Source organism: Cryptomeria japonica, chromosome 1 (genome assembly GCF_030272615.1).
Source record: "Cryptomeria japonica chromosome 1, Sugi_1.0, whole genome shotgun sequence".
Taxonomy (NCBI): domain Eukaryota; kingdom Viridiplantae; phylum Streptophyta; class Pinopsida; order Cupressales; family Cupressaceae; genus Cryptomeria; species Cryptomeria japonica.
Window position 1 is genome coordinate 91,051,963 of NC_081405.1, and position 14,947 is coordinate 91,066,909.

The following is a 14,947-nucleotide window of genomic DNA, read 5'->3' on the forward strand; positions in this document are numbered from 1 at the left end:
TACTCCTCTTTCTCATCCTCTACTACTGCCCCTTTGGCATCAATGACAGAGGTTGTCATTCAATGTCAATTGAGTGTAGTTCCTATCTTGATCTCTGTAACTGGTTGGTTACAATCTGATATAACTCTGCTAATGCAAAATTTAAGCTGTTATAGAATCTCTCACTGTCCTTTAGTGCCACTTTAGTCCTCTGGATTGTACCAGTGAGTGTGTGCATTTGTTCTTCTAGTGTCTTAAGTCCTGGAACAAGAGCCTCAGAAATCTCTTTTCTCAAAGAGATGAGGATATCTAGTTTAGGACTTAGTCTACATTTCAGTTCCTTTGCCTTAAACTTTAATCTCTCTTTATCTTTTTCACGTTTTTCAATTTTCTCTTCAAAGTCGATAATTTCCTTTTCTACTACCGATATTGAATCTGATGAACCTATTAAATTATCAACAATATCATTGATTTCCTTTTGTTCTCTGTTGATCCCTTTATCTAAATCCTCTGTCAAAATGTTTGTCTTACATGTGTCTCTATACAATTTATTGAAGTCCAAAATTGTCTTTCCTAGTGCCAGTAATAATGTATCTATATGTTCCTTACTCTTCTTTACTGTCTCCTCAAAGTATTTTTCCTTCTCTTTATTCATTTTCTCTCTGAAAGTCTCCTCATTGATTTGATCAATTGTTAGAAGATTGTCGGTTATGTACTTAGACAATGTGTCTAATTGACCTAAAGAATCTTTATTCTCTATGTTACACTTGGGTGCAATCATCTTCAAAATTGGTATGGTGTCATCAATTGCCTTATATGCAAGTGCATTGCAATCAGTTATTTTCTTAATTGAATCAAGCAATACCTCTGTTACATTGATTGGCCGAAATTCTATCAATGAAGAATCAGATTATTGACCAACTATCTTAACAATTTGTAATCCATCAGTGCAAGGAACCTCTTTGCTTATGGTGACCTCTAGTAGGTCAATTTGAGTGTGCATTTCTACAAGCAAGGGTTTAGGTTTCTCAGTTGTTACCCATGGCATAGTGTTTGCATTAACCTTTACCTCATCCTTCTTCTCATCATATTTCTCAGTGTGTACCTTAGTCTATTGATTGTGACTTTGTGTTTTCTACTGGTTTCTCTATGTTTACCTCTGAAATGTCTATAGCCGGTATCTCAATAGATTTTTCATTGCTATCAGTTGTCGGTTACTTAGTAGATACATCAATATGTACACCAGTGTTATATGCCTTTCCTATATCTGGGGAATCAGTTGCCTATTTAGTTTGTTGTTCAGTCCCAATTTCAATGTTTCCAACTATATCCTCAATATTTGTCTCAGTTGTAGTATCTTCTACCAGTGGCTCAATTGCCATATCTCTCTTCTCACTTGAATCCTTATCCACCACAATGTTAACTTCCTATGTGTCAATATCTAGTGTAAACAATACCTCAAAATTAGGATTTGTGTCCTCATGTGTTGTCTCCATACTCTCTGTTGCCGGTGGTGTATCAACATTTTGTATCGGTGGAGTATCAGAAGGAGGTGGGGGTAAGTTATCTATCACCTTTATACTTGGAGGTCCACCTACCTTACCTTTACCTTTATCCTCTTCTTTTTGATAGACTTTAAAAGTCTTTGGTCTCATAAGATCTTCTTGTTTCTCTTTCTCAACAAAGAATATATCCCATTTACCCGTTGTCTCTTTTGTGATCTCATTAACTCTGCCAGCCATTAGTGCTACATGTTGGTGACTGGTTGAGAATACTGTCCAGTTAGCCTCACTTATTAGTTCATCAATTTCTTCAGCTCCTAGTTCTTCAATATGACAATGTATGTAAATTCTAGGATCCTCGGCATAAGCAACTCCTTTGGGTATTTTTGAAAAAGCTCCTAGGGTATCACCTTTCTTCACAATTTCAAGAATAATTTTAAATATCGGCCTAGGCTGCTTAACAACTTTAATTACAGTAGGGTTTGCAATGAATTTGGGTGCAAAGGAGGAAGCCATTGTATAAATACCTTAATATGCCTTTAGGTAAAAGGGCTTGAATGATTTGCTTCACTTCTCACTATGGATGCCTTTGCTCGGGATTTTTGTGCTCTAAAGAAATTTGAATGCTTGGTGAATGAAAAAGAGCCAAAACACTTGCTTTATAATGTCATTTCCTTCAACTACCACATTAAATGCATGTCAGTTAAGTGAAACTTAACACATCTATCGGTAAAGAAGTATTTCAACTTCTCACCATCAACCAAGGGTAAATTAGCATGTTTTTCAATTCGTTCCCATACCCCCAAAAGGTTTCTTTTTAGTTAGATGAAGAGTCTCCTACTAGTGGAGTGATACTCTGTTCTACCGATGAAGGAATAGCTTCATTAACATTCATATCTAACTTTCTGATCCATTGTTTTGAAAATTTTTGCTTTACTTCTTCAACCTTCTCTTTACCTTTCAAACTAGGTCCTTTGTTATTTTCTGGTGATTCCTTACTTCTACAAAATTTTGCAATATGTCCACTCTTGTTATAAGCATAACAAGTCACATTGTTTTTTTGAATAACTTTCCCATATCTTATGCTGCTATGTGTTATGCATTGATTAGATAAGTGTCCAAATCTTCCACAAACATAACATCTTACATTCGTTTTGCAACTTTCTGAATTATGACCAACTTTATTGCATTTAGAACATTGACCGGTGGGTGCATTGGTGTTCTAATAGTTTCTAGATCTACACTGATTTTGTCTATGACCATACTTGTTATAGTTAAAGCATTTTCCATTAAATTTGTAGGCATTAGGTTGTCTTACCGGTTTACTATGATCATGATTATTCGCAGTACCAGAGCTTTCACCAACTTTGAAGCCAAGGCCATTTGTATCTCCATTAGGTTTCTATTTTTTCAACATGTCATCAAGTTCTTCTGAACTTTTCTTGAATTTCTCCTTGTGTTGATTTGTAGTAGCCAACTCATTTTCTAAGAAATCTTTCTATCTCATGAGTTCAATTTTATCATGCTCCAAGTGAATTTTGTCTATCTTCAACATATCATTTTCATTTCCAACATCATTGATTCTCCTAGCCAAGTCATCTTCATTCTTCTTTCGGTCTTCAATATCTTTACAAAACCTCATAGTCATATCTTGCATCTCATTCCTCAAGGCCATGTTATCCTGCTTCGTCTTTCTTACAAGATCATTAAGAGTATATTTTTCATCATCATCACTCTATATCTTCTCATGAAGTTCTCTTCTTTTGTTCCTAGCAATAGTGAGATTTTCTTGAAATCCTTGAATGATTTCCTGTGTAGCCTTTAGATCATATTCAAGTTTCATATTCTTCAATTTTTCTACATCATAATTTGCAAGAGTTGTTTCCCATTGCTTTCTCAAGTTTTCCATCTGCACTGGTGTCAGAATCTTCCTCAAGCTATTAGGCTTTTGAAAATAGAGGACCAAGCTCTGATACCAATTGTTAGGATTCCCAAAGATACTGAGAGGGGGGGTGAATCAGTATCTAACTGGTTAATGGATTTTCTAAACTTATTAAATGAATTGCATGCCAAAACAGTGTATCGGTAAACCAAAAATAATGCAGTAAATAAGATCAGTAAACACAACATAGAAAGCACACCATAACACAATATTTTTAATGAGGAAACCCGGTGTGGGAAAAACCTCGGTGGGATTTGTGACCCACAATATTCACTCACTAGCCAATAAGTGAATATTACTCATACAATAAGGGCCTGCACATGTAGGAAGGCCAATTGCCTAAAGCTCATTACTTAAATACAAAAAGGGAAGTCTTACTAACTTACAAAAGTGGATTATGTAAATCCAATGTCATGTACTATTTCGGTTCAGCATCTTCTATGCCAAGTTCATTACCGTTTTAAGCTCATACAACTTCCAAAACCCTATTCCAAAATCTACCTCAATATTTGCATCTTCCTATTACATTCCTTCCATGTATTTTTTGCTTCTTACAAATGATTTACAAGATCTCATACTTCTATGAGTCCTAATACAATTCACCTTGTCGGCTTACAAAATGATTTTACAATTAAATACAAAATATAATAAACAAAAATCCTGTCGGTCGGGGTGTTGGTAAACATCTTTGTTGCTACCGCTGCTGATGTCTGTGCCTGTGTTGGTGTCTGCCTATGCCATAGGATTGTAGGGTTGACATCAATGACAATACCTTCAATCACCTACAATTTCTCATTGGAGTGTGCATTTGCCAACAATCTTTTCCTTCAACAACCATAATAAATGTCTATCGGTTAAGTGTAACTTAACACATCTGCTAGTAGAGAAGAAGTTCATCTTCTCACCATAAACTGAGGGTAAACTTGCATGGTTTTCAATTTGCTGCAATACCCCCAAGGGTTACTTTTCAATTGGATGAAGAATCTCCTGCCGATGGACTAATACGCTATTCTATCAGTGAAGGAATAGTCTTATCAACATTCTGATCTCTCTTTCTAATCCATTGTTTTGAAAATTCTTGCTTTACCTCATCTACCTTCTCTTTGCCTTTCAAACTAGATCCTTTATTATTTGCTGATGAAGTCTTGCTTCTACAAAATTTTGCAATATGTCCAATCTTGTTACAAGCAAAACAAGTCACATTGTTTTTCTGAATAGCCTTTCCATATCCTATGCTGATTTGTGTTCTACATTGATTAGAAAGTGTCCAAATCTTCCACAAACATAACATCTTACATTCATTCTGTAATTTTCTAAATTGTGACCAATTTTGTTGCATTTGGAACATTGACCGGTGGGTGCATTAGTGTTTTGATAGTTTCTAGATCTACACTGATTTTCTCTATGACCATACTTGTTACAGTTAAAGCATTTCCCATTAAATTTGTAGGCATTAGGTTGTCTTATCGATTTGCTATGATCATGATTATTTGTAGTACTGGAGCTTTGACCAACTTCAAATCCAAGTCCATTAGTGTCTCCATTAGGTTTCTGACTTTTCAGCATATCATCAAGTTCTTCTAAACTTTTCTTGAATTTCTCTTTATGTTGATTTGCAGTAGCCAACTCATTTTCCAAAAATTCCTTCTATCTCATAAGTTCAATTTTATCATGTTCCCTATGAATTAGATATGTCTTTAACATATCATTTTCATGACTGATTCTTAGATTTTCATTTATAGCATCATTGAGTCTCCTAGTCAAGTCATCTTCATTCTTCTTTCTGTCTTCAATGTCTTTACAAAATCTCATAGTCATGTCTTGCATTTCATTCCTCAAGGCCATGTTTTCTTGACTCATCTTGCTTACAAGCTCATTAAGAGTTTCCTTTTCATCATCATCATTATGTATCATCTCATGAAGTTCTCTTCTTTTGTTTCTAGAAATAGTGAGATTCTCCTGAAGTCCTTGAATGAATTCCTGTGCCATCCTCAGATCATCTTCAAGTTTGATATTCTTCAACTTTTCTACATCAAAGTTTGCAAGAGCTATTTCCAATTGCTTTCTCAAGTTTTCCATTTTTACTAGTGTCAGGATCTTCCTCAAGATTTTAGGCTTTAGAAAATAGAGGACCAGGCTCTAATACCAATTGTTAGGATTGATGATAGCCCCAAAGATACTGAGAGGGGGGGTGAATCAGTATCTAACCGGTTTACAGAATATTTGACCTTATTAAGTATTTTGCATTCTAGAACAGTGTAACGGTAAACAAGAATTAATGCAGTAAATAAGAATAATAAAGACAACATAGAAAGAACACCATAACACAAGATGTTTAATGAGGAAACCCGGTGTGGGAAAAATCTCAGTGGGATTTTTCACTCACTAGCTAATGAATGGATATTACTTACAAGAAGGACCTGCACATGCAGGAAGGCCAACTACCTAGAGCTCACTGCTCAAATACAAAAGGAAGTCACCCACAATACATACATAGATAGGGAATGCACTTGCATTCAAGCTCACTGCCTAGAGATCAATGCTCAAATATAGTTGCCCAAAAGGCTACAACCTTTAGGGAAGTCTCGCTAATTTACAATATGATTACAATAAGAAAATATAATGAAATGAACTCTCAAGTAGCATCTGACAATGCAAGAATGAGTTTCTTTTAAGCATGGAGTCTCTGACTATCTTCGCTTTGCTAAATACTTTGTTCCTATCTCATTTACCTATTGGATTGTTTGTAAACCAAATGTGCACATGAAAATGTGCTCAATTGCACCAAAATGGATCACCACACTGTTAATACACTGAAAATCAAACACCAAATTGATCTTATATATCCAGTCCTAACACAAAAATAATCTCCTTCAAGTCAACTTCAAGAAGTGTAACGTGTAGCTCCAAGTTGGCTTCAATCTCACACAAAACATAGCATCAGACCAAAAGAGTGTATTCACATGCTTCTTAAGGATCTTCCCATTCACCAAGAGCATGAAATCAACCACCAAAATTACCACAATCATTGAAAATCATTCTGAACCAGAACATTACCGAGGTAGCCTTGTTTGACTAGTTAACTCCAACTTCCTAATAGGATGAATCACAACTGCCAGATTGAATCCCCAAGAAGAGTTACCATCAATGATAACCCTAGACCATAAATATTACACCAGAAGTCACTAGATGAGTGTCAATTTGTAACACCACTATCGTTGCTATATAGGATGATCTAATAGGATAAAAGTATGCCACCTTGGTCATCCTATCAATGATGACCATGATAGAATCATGACAATGAGAAGACATAGGCAATTCAAAAATTAAATCCATAGATATGATGTCCCATTTCCAACCTAGAACCAGGTTTGATTGCAACAAACCTGCTAGATGTTGATGCTCTGCTTTCACTCACTGACACTCCAACCAACAGGACATGAAATTTTCTATATCTCTCCTCATGCTGGTCCAATAATACAACTGTCATAAATCTGTATGCATCTTATTGACACCTAGATGTGTTGAGTAAGGTGCACGATGAGCCTCTAACAATATCAAAGCTTGAAGTTTGTCTAAAGGTGGAACATAAATACGTCCCAAATGTCAATTAAGACCATCTGACTCCAATGAATAGCTTGTATACCCCCCCTCAAGAGATCTACCTGAAGAAACCTCTACACTAACCTTCTCGTACCAAGCATCTAAAAGAAGCACACTAAGAGTCTAACTCCTCAAATCCATGCTAAGAGTCAATACTAAAATCTCATGCCTCCTGTGGTACAAAGAATCTGCTACTACATTCTTCTTACCCTGAATATACTTCACCTCAAAATCATGCCCACAAAGAAACTCAATCCAACGTCGCTGCCTAGCATTAAAGTTTGACTATGTGAAGATGTACCACAAAATACAATGATCACTATGTAACTCAAACTAATGCCCAAGAAGGAACTGCATCCATCTCACCAAAGTATGCATAACTACTACTAACTCTAAATCATGAGTAGGATAATTCAACTCGTGATCTTTGAGTTTACGCAACTCATAATCTATCACATGATCATCCTACATAAGAACTACTCCAAGACTCTCCATAGAAGCATCTGTGCACACCATAAAATCACCTAAAGGATTTGGCACTACTAGAATAGGTGCACTAGTCAAATTCTCCTTGAGGATCCAAAAGTTTGTCTCACACTGATCTGACCATACAAACTTCTTCCCTTTCCTTTGAAGAGAAGTAATAGGATGAACAATCTTTAAGAATCCCTAAACAAACTAGCAATAATTACCTACAAGGCCCATGAAACTTTGAACCTCACCCACATTAGTGGGTGCTATCCAATCCATAATAGCCTGAATCTTAGAGGGATGTACTATGACACCCTCACCTGAAATAACATGACCAAGATACTTAACCTCTATCTAAATGAACTCACACTTCACCATATTGGCATAAAACTGATTCTCACAAAGGCACTACAAAACTTGCCTCATATGCTCCTCATTCTCCTTCACTATTCTCAAATAGAAAAATATATGATCAAGGAATATGACCACAAACCTATCAAGATCATTCTTGAAAACTCCATTCATCAAACTCATGAACATTAATGGTGCATTAGTAATCCAAAAGGGTACTACTATAAACTCATAATATCCATATCGAGTACAAAATATTGTATGATGAATATCCGCCTCATGAATCCACAACTAGTGATATCCAAACTTAAGGTCTATCTTAGAGAAGAACTTGGCATCCTTAATCTAATCAAAGAGGTCATCAATCCTCAACAGGGGATAACGGTTCTTCACCGTCACCTTATTCAGTTGCCTATAATCAATGCATAAGTGAAGACATCAATCCTTCTTTTTCACAAACAACACAAGTGCTCCCCATGGGGAAAAATTGGGACAAATGAATCCCTTAGCTAGAAAACCCTCCAATTGCAACCTCAACTCACTCAACTCCTGAGTAGTCATTTGATAGGGAGCCTTAGATATAGGCTCTACTATGGGAACCAAATCTATCCAAAAATCATTCTCATGCTTGGGTGACATACCCAGAATCTCACTAGGGAAACACATATGAAAACTCTTAGAGGGTGGGATAACAACAAAAGAGATCATCTTGATTCCCTCCTTCATCCAAATTATTCACCCTCACTGAAAACAACTAAAAACCCTATAGCACGCAATACTTCATCTATATAGAAGAAATCATGCAAAGAGAAATAGGTCTTTGAACACCCACTATCTCCACATTCTTCCCACTATCATGAGGGCACTGCAACCTCTTACCTTGATAATCAATTTGAGCTCGATAAGCCTCAAGCCAATCCATGCATATCATAACACCATATGAACCCAAAGAAAGACCACGAAGATCCACTGAGGTGGTATAAACCTTCAAATCAAACACACAACCATGCACAAAGGAATCCACTACCACCTTGGACCCCATTACCAAATTAACCTGCCACCTATCATCTTACTTTACAACAATAAGCCTTCATTTCTCTACTACAAATGGAAAAATGAAAGAATATGAAGCACCCGAGTCAAATAATACTAAGCAAGAGATACCACCTATCTCACCTATTGTCTAAACAATTGTAGCTTGGTGCTCAGTTGGTTATCAATCACTGCAAACATGTGATGGGATCTCCCTTCATCACTTGTTGTAGGCTCTGAAGCAGCTAGTCTCTATCTTGACATCTTTGTAGACCTTTGAGGACAATGAATAAAAATATGTCTTGGCTGGCCATAAGAGAAACAATCTCTCCTACCAAAGCGTCTGCTCACTAGAGGTGCACTAGGCTGTTGCACACTACCTCTACTAGAAACCTACTAAGAACCCTATGCTAGCTGAGAAGGAATATATCACCTACCACACTGACTAGTATGACTCCTATCACCCTGCAATATAGTACCATGCACAAAGTTATGACTCTAAGGATACTTCTTCTGATACCTCTAACCACTCCAAAAAGAAGGGTAACTCTTGGAAATGCCTAAAGACTGCAACTGTGCACCTCTCACAACTAATCCTAAAGCTAGAGCACTAATCATGTGAACACCTAGTGCTCCACCCAAGGCCAAAATAAATTTCTCTTCCACCAAGTGTGCCTTCTACACAACTACCTCCATAGTCTTAGGCTCAACAAGTTGAACCCCATCATTGATGTGGTCGCTAAGACCTCTAACAAAATGTTGTATCAACATAGCCTCATCATCTGCAATCCTAGTGTACTGCTTAAGTTCAAAGAATTTACACTCGTACTACACAACTGTCATGTTCTACTACCTCAAATCATGGAACTCATCACCCTTCCTCTGCCTCCAATGATCTGATAATAATTAGGCATGGAATCACTCAAGAAACAACTCCCAAGAAATTGTCACTATATCAAAATGCAACCTGTGCTCTTTCATACACCACCATGTAGAAGAAAAATTATGAAGATGCATGATCACACACCTATCCTTGTTATTACTACTATATGGATGCATATAAAAACACCTACCCATATCTAGGAGCCAAGTCTCTGCCTCCTATGCCACTACTAGAACCATTGAAAGTAGGAGGATGTGATCTAATAAGATCTCTCATGTGACTAGTTACACTCGCATCCTAATCTAGAACAACATAAGCTCTCCTTTGAGGTGAATGTGAATATTCCCTCTCTTTCTCTTGATACTTAGCTCTATCCTATCATCTAGAATGACAAGACTCCTCCTATCTCAGTCCCAAATGACCAAGAAGCTCCTAAAGAACATTAACTAATCTTGGAACTGCATCACCACCCTGCTAATCTTGTTTTTGCTCCTCACGGAATGACTCTTCATAAACCTCAAGACAAGAATTTTGTTGAGTACCCATATGAGCACCATGACCATGACCTCTACCTCTGGCAGACATCTTTTCTAAGCAAGATGCAAACAAACTATAAGCTAAAATCTAGGGAAACTAAAGAAAGAAAACAACAAGCAGGGATAACCACATGGCTAACCCAAGTTGGAGTGCTAATATGCACAATGGGCTCATATGAAACCAAAGTACCTAGTGTATGAACATGGGCTCTGATACCAGATGTATGTTGGCAATTGATACTCATCTGATAGTCACCTTATGAGGTGAATTGCTTTGTGGGTTGTCAGTGATGGCAACTCATCTTCATGAGATTGTATTTCTTCATCTGAATTGATCACTTTATCATTTTGCCTAGTTAAGGCCAACCAGTATTCATCCTATGGTTTACACTTGTTAATCAATTATTCTTGGTACCGGTAATTCATATTATGGGACCTCATAAAGTCTAATTGCTTCAGATTTCACATGCTTACAATCCGACAACAAGCCTAACTAGTTCTCTTGAAGGTCTAGTTTTGGCAGTTGTGGATCAGATACTAAAGATAGAAAAGGAAAGGGAAAGTATGAAAAGGGGAGCCACAGAGCTCCAAAATTTTATAGGTCCCCGATTAGACAACTTTCTTTGTCATAAAATAGAGTGTATAGAAAATATGTAGTAGGAGGATCCGACTGAATCCCAAGCCATTAAATACTATATCAGTCTCTTGAATGGGTTCAACTCCATTTTGGATTCACTTAAGCAAGGATGGGATACTTACTTTTTCATTTTTTAAGACTTTGTATACAGACATTTTGAAATATGTATAGGGACCAATATATATGTGTAATTCACTTGTACATATTTTCTTGTATATATTCACCCAACTTTGTCTTTGATGTCAAAGGGGGAGGAGTACAGTGAAAAATGAATGTATATCATAGGGGAGTGTACAAATGTAAATAGATGCATGGATGTATAGGAAAGGGGGAGCATACTTAGAGCTAATATCATTTTTCACATGAGTGTTGCCATCAATGCCAAAGGGGGAGATTGTTGGCAATTGATACTCATCTGGTAGTCACCTTCTAAGGTGAGTTACTTTTGGGGTTGTCATTGATGGCAACTCATGTTCAAAAGATGGTATTTTTTCATTTGTATTCATCACTTTATCATTTTGTCTAGTTAAGGTCAACCGATATTCATCTTATGGTTAACACTTGTTAAGAGGTTATTCTTGGTACTGGTAATTCATATTATGGGACCCGGTAAAGTCATTTGAGGAATTGAAGGTAGCATGCAAGGATGACATCAAACAAGATCATTGGGATAATTTGTAATATACTTTGTGATCTAGAAGGAAGCCGACATGTTTATTTTATTATGAAGGTTGACATGATGAAAAAGTTACAAGTTATAAGGGTATATAAGGGAGATCTCTTAGCGATGGATTATGTATGATAATATGATGTGATTTGAGATGGGAATGAGTCATAGATTGATAGTGTGTGAATTGGTGAGAGAATGTTAGCATGTGTGCATAGTTGCACGTGCGCAATCCTAACTGGTAGTAGAACAAAGTATCAGTATCATCGGTTTAGTTTAAGATCTTAGAGATACAACCAAAACTTATCCAGCATGGTCAGATGCATTATTTAAGTTTTTTTTTGTGATAAATCATTATGTAATAATTTGTAAGTCAGTGATACTTCCATATATGTGTATTTGAGTAGTGAACTCTAGGTGGTAAGAATGTATGCATGTGCATACCCCTCTATGTAATATTTTTATATCTTGATCAAGTACATAGATATTGTGGGTATCAACCCCACAGTGGTTTTTCCCTTTACAGGATTTTCCACGTATAACTACTAGTGTTATGGTATTCCTTATGTGTAGATTTGTTTATGCGCTTTAATTTTATATTATGTCATCCGGTTAATCAGCAATAAGTTCAGAAATTCAATCATCGGTAGAACACTAATTCACCCCCCCTCTCAATGTTCTTGGATTCCAACAATGTAATGTCTGCCAAAAATACCTTAGAGAAATTAAATGATCTAATATGATAGAGAGAAATTTTTAAAACATCATCTAAAAACAACTCATATAAACAAATACTCTTATGCATCTAACAACCATACACATGATATACACATAACCAGCCTGAAAATAAGCATAAAGGCATAATCATATAACTCATTACACGAGCAAAAATAAATACAACACATCATCTATCTTTCCCTAGGGCATCTCAACATCATTACTTACATTATCAACTTATGAAACAACACCATGTTTACCACTATAATCCAATGCATTATATCTCAACTGTCATTTACTCTTTAATGCATATACGTAGTTCAATCTCTATCCTACCTATCATAAAATCTTCCAATAATAATAAAAATTTCATTAAATACTTTAAATTCATTTTAGGGCACCAAATCAAATGTTCCTATTCCCATTCCTTAAACATTAATGTAACATCATAAATCCATTTCCACTATTATCTTTCAAAATAATAATCAATTTCTGTTATCATATATAACATTCACATTACACCAAATATATTGCCAAGAGTCTAATTCCACTATTCCCATTAAGGAAGAATTATCCAATATACAACAAGATGCATCTATATGTTCTTTTACAAGAATCATAACCATATCCCAATACATAAAGTACCAATACATATGGATACAATATCCATTTACATCAAGGAGAATATATCTCAACCGCAAATACAATGATCTCATGATATCTACAAACACATATGCCATATAAATCATGTACATCAATCTTCTACAAGATCCATCCATAAGCTAAATAGATAAGAATCCACATCCATGCATAAGAGCATCCGATGAAGAACATCCCAATGGAAGATGGAATCAAACCAACTGAGCATGTGGAACCAAAGGAACCACCCCCCATGCTAGGAGATGATACAAGCTCCCACACACACTCTAGACCTAGGCTGACACCCTATAATAAAAAAGGCTCAACAACTCAAGAACCACAACCAAGAAGTAACACATAATCAATAAGCCAAATCACATCACATGGATAATCATTAAAACATAGAAAATCATAGAGACATACCAACAACCATGGTATACAAAACAAGGACACATGTAGAAGTGGAGTGTCATCACATTCTATCCTCACATAGGAGGGAAAAGGCACACCCCAATAGACATATCACTGCATGCTATCCTCAAATAGAAGGGTATACCAACCAAGATAGACATGTGGAACTGCCTCAACCTATGAGAGATTAAAAAAAGTTCAGTTTGTCATCTGAATGGCCTTCCCAAGCTTATCCTAAAACATCCTCCCTAGGACTAAGTCTTGGGGCTCACATTCAACGATTATTATCTTTTTTAGATGAATCCTATTTACCCAACCCATCTAATTAAATTATTAATTTTATCACTTATTTAACCAAGGAAAACTTCCAAAGTTCCCTAGTGGTCTAGACCCTAAGCATTCTTACTATGATGGGTAAAGTGATCGTGTGATGGGGCCTTCCTAGGGAAATTTATGACTAAGCTTTAGTCTTATTCAATGGAGTGCAGGTAAAACCAAATAGGTATTTGTTAGATCTTTCTTCTTTGAGCGAGGTAAATTCAGGAAGAGAAGAGGAAAGTGAGACATGTAGCAGGTTTAAAAGAGGGAGATCAACTAGAGGTCAAAAGATTACAAGAAAATTTCATAAAAGCATGGAATTTTTTCTTACTGAAGTGGGGTCATGTTCTTATGATAAGGAGAGCATAGATTAAATCAAGGTGCCCTTGAGGTAAAAACATCTATGGAAATAGTGGGTACCCAAGGAACTTCCTCCAATAAACAGTGATTTTTTTGTCAATGAGAGGATATATCACATAGTACCATCATCATTACATGGTTTTGGCCTATTTTGCATGGACGACATAAAGGTCTGTTACAACAAAGTTAATAAACTAATGGAGTATGTTGGACCCTGTTACAGTTACAAAGATTGGATGCAACTGGTTCGATATACATGAAGTATGCGTAGGTATGCACTTTCAACAAATTATATACAACTAAAAGATAAGGATCAAAATAAAGGAGTGACTATGTACATTGACAGAAGGACAAAAGCATTAGGGAATATTGTAGGGTTTATAAATAGAACATAACTTGGGTCAACAAACAAGCAACCCAATTGCATATTCGAGACACACAAGGGAAACTATGTATTTGTATGTGCCATAAAATCAATAAATGTAGGGGAAGAGTTGCTAATCAACTACAATTTGAATCACATACATACATACACATTTACTATGGGGGTGGTATGTACTATATACCATTTTAGCCAACCTCCAATTAATGACTCCAATATACCATTTTATTATTATGTTTTTTTTCATAAGTCTATTGGTTTCATTGTGGTAATACTTTTTTATATTTAATTTTTGTCACAGTAGGACATTGATCATAGGGGGAAGGCTCCGAGCCAGAGCACAGATCATGATGCATCTTCAGGAACTTCTATCTGATAGGTTTACCTCATTGTAATTGTACAAATTAGATATGAGAAAAATGTTTTATTATTATGGTTTTTTTGTAAGTTTATTAGGTTAATTTTGATAATATTTTTAATATTCTCATCGTAGTAAGATGATTGGGGAAAGGCACCA